The following is a 2,448-nucleotide window of genomic DNA, read 5'->3' as shown; positions in this document are numbered from 1 at the left end:
AGTCAAAGTTGAGAAAATTTGACCTGCACGTATCTCATAGCGTCCTCTATTTTGGGACAGGCGTATTTCAGAAAGATTAGAATGGTAAGATTACTCAAGGCACCTTCTAGCCATGACATAACTACAAAATGCGAGATTAAACGCGTGGTCAAAGTCGTATATTGGAGACAGTCAAAGCAAAATGGATACATGTGTTCTGGATCAAAGGCGGGAGACAAAAAAATATATAATTAAAGAACTTATAGAACCCCTAGTTGACCACACAGTATGCAGAAAAATACTCCTATTTGTACCGTGTATATGGGAAAAAAACAAACATACCTCTTGTGAAATTCATCTTCAAATTCCGTGCCCCGATTGATTGCCCACCAGTGCCATCCCCCAAAGGATCTCCAGTCTGAATCATGAATCCTTTAATCACACGGTGAAATATAAGATTGTCATATAACCGTTCCGGCAATGGGTAGTGAAGTTTTCCACAGTTTTTGGACAGTCTTCTGGATATAGTCTCAAGTGAGTCACCCATAGAAGTATGTAGCACCTGAAATACGATGATGGATTTGTTAAGAAATTTCAGCACCTGAAGTGGACGGCACAGGAAATGAGCATGTACTGGACTGCCAGGGCAAAACTTCAGGATGCCAAAAAATATCCAATTATGCCAGTGGCTTTTTCATCTAAAGTAACTTACTATACCACCTAGAAAGGCAATAACCATTATCAGAATATAAACTAACATGAGAAAAATTTGGTCATGACTTTCAATGAACAAGTTAGTACTCACCGCGGCGGGCAAACTCGAGCGCGGCGTGGCCGCACCGGCCACCCGAACTGCCGGGGCCGGAGCGCTGCCGGGGGCCGAAGCAGGGAGGAGAGAGCGCCGCCGCCGTGAGGGCCGCGCTCGTCTGCTCGGTTGCCGGCTACAGGGAAGACAAAGATGCCGGCCGCGGGGAAGACGGAAATGGCATCACGATACCAGCCGCGACGTCCTCAACTGTGAACATTTTCCCTATCATGAGACGGAGGTGTTGGAGTTGTTCCAAATTCACTCCAGGATATAGGCCGGGCTTCTGACGGAGCGAAGCGGAGGCCCATCGCCGGAGGCTTGATTCTCTTGTACGGTACGGTATATACACCCTTGCTAGGGTTTCGTGGAGACTTGATTCTCTTGTAAGCCGCCATAGGCGTGTAACCCAAAACTCTTGAGATAGTGAGATTGTTGCTGGCTGGTGCCCGTGGTTTTTCCCCTTCACATCGGAGGGGTTTTCCACGTTAAATCGTGTGTCTCCTCTGTGGCTTGATTCTTTACTTCATATTCCTATATGTCGTTCATAACAAGTGGTACCGGAGCTTTGGTTGCTATTAGGGTTCATGACGACGTCGATGAAGTTCGATCTTCCGCTGCTGAACTACGACACGCGGTTCTCGCTATGGCAAGTCAAGATGCGGGGGATTCTGGCGCAGACTCATGACTATGATGAGGCGCTGGATAGTTTCGGAAAGAGGAAGGCCGAGTGGACTCCAGAAGAGATCCGCAAGGATCAGAAGGCGCTCGCCCTAATTCAGTTGCATCTTCATAATGATATTTTGCAGGAGTGTCTGAAAGAGAAAACTGCTGCAGAACTATGGCTGAAACTGGAATCGATCTGTATGTCCAAGGATCTAACCAGTAAGATGCAGATGAAGATGAAGCTGTTCACCCTGAAGATGAAGGAGGAGGATTCAGTGATGAGCCACATCGCTGAATTCAAGAAGATCGTCGCCTGACCTAGTGTCGATGGAGGTGAAGTATGATGATGAGGACTTAGGTCTTTTACTGCTATGTTCTTTGCCAAATTCGTATGCAAATTTTCGTGACACCATACTTTTGAGCCGTGATGAACTAACCCTAAAGGAAGTTTATGAGGCTCTCCAGTCTAGGGAGAAGATGAGAGGCATGGTGCAGAATGATGGGACGTCGTCCTCCAAGGGCGATGCTTTGCATGTGAGAGGCAGAACTGAAAACAGATCCTCCAATGATGGCAATGATGGTAGAAAGAACTACGAAAGGAGAGGCCGTTCAAAGTCCAAGCCGCATGGTAATAAAAAGTTCTGTGTTTATTGCAAGCTGACAAATCATAATGTTGAGGATTGCAAAAAAGTACAGAATAAGGAGAAGAGGAAAAACAAGTCGGCTGGTAAGGTCTCTGTTGCTGCTGCTGCGTCTGATGATGATTCTAGAGATTGTCTGGTAGTATTTGCTGGTTGTGTTGCTGGTCATGATGAATGGATTCTCGATTCCGCATGTTCATTTCATATTTGCACTAACAGAAATTGGTTTAGCTCGTATAAGCCTGTGCAGAAAGGGGATGTTGTGCGGATGGGAGATGATAACCCGTGTGACATTGTGGGGATTGGATCAGTTCAGATCAAGACTGATGATGGCATGACACGCACGCTGAAAAACGT

The sequence above is a fragment of the Miscanthus floridulus genome, chromosome 9 (assembly GCF_019320115.1).
Source record: "Miscanthus floridulus cultivar M001 chromosome 9, ASM1932011v1, whole genome shotgun sequence".
In the NCBI taxonomy this organism is placed as follows: domain Eukaryota; kingdom Viridiplantae; phylum Streptophyta; class Magnoliopsida; order Poales; family Poaceae; genus Miscanthus; species Miscanthus floridulus.
The sequence above is the reverse complement of the archived record's forward strand: the minus strand, read 5'-3'. Positions refer to the sequence as shown.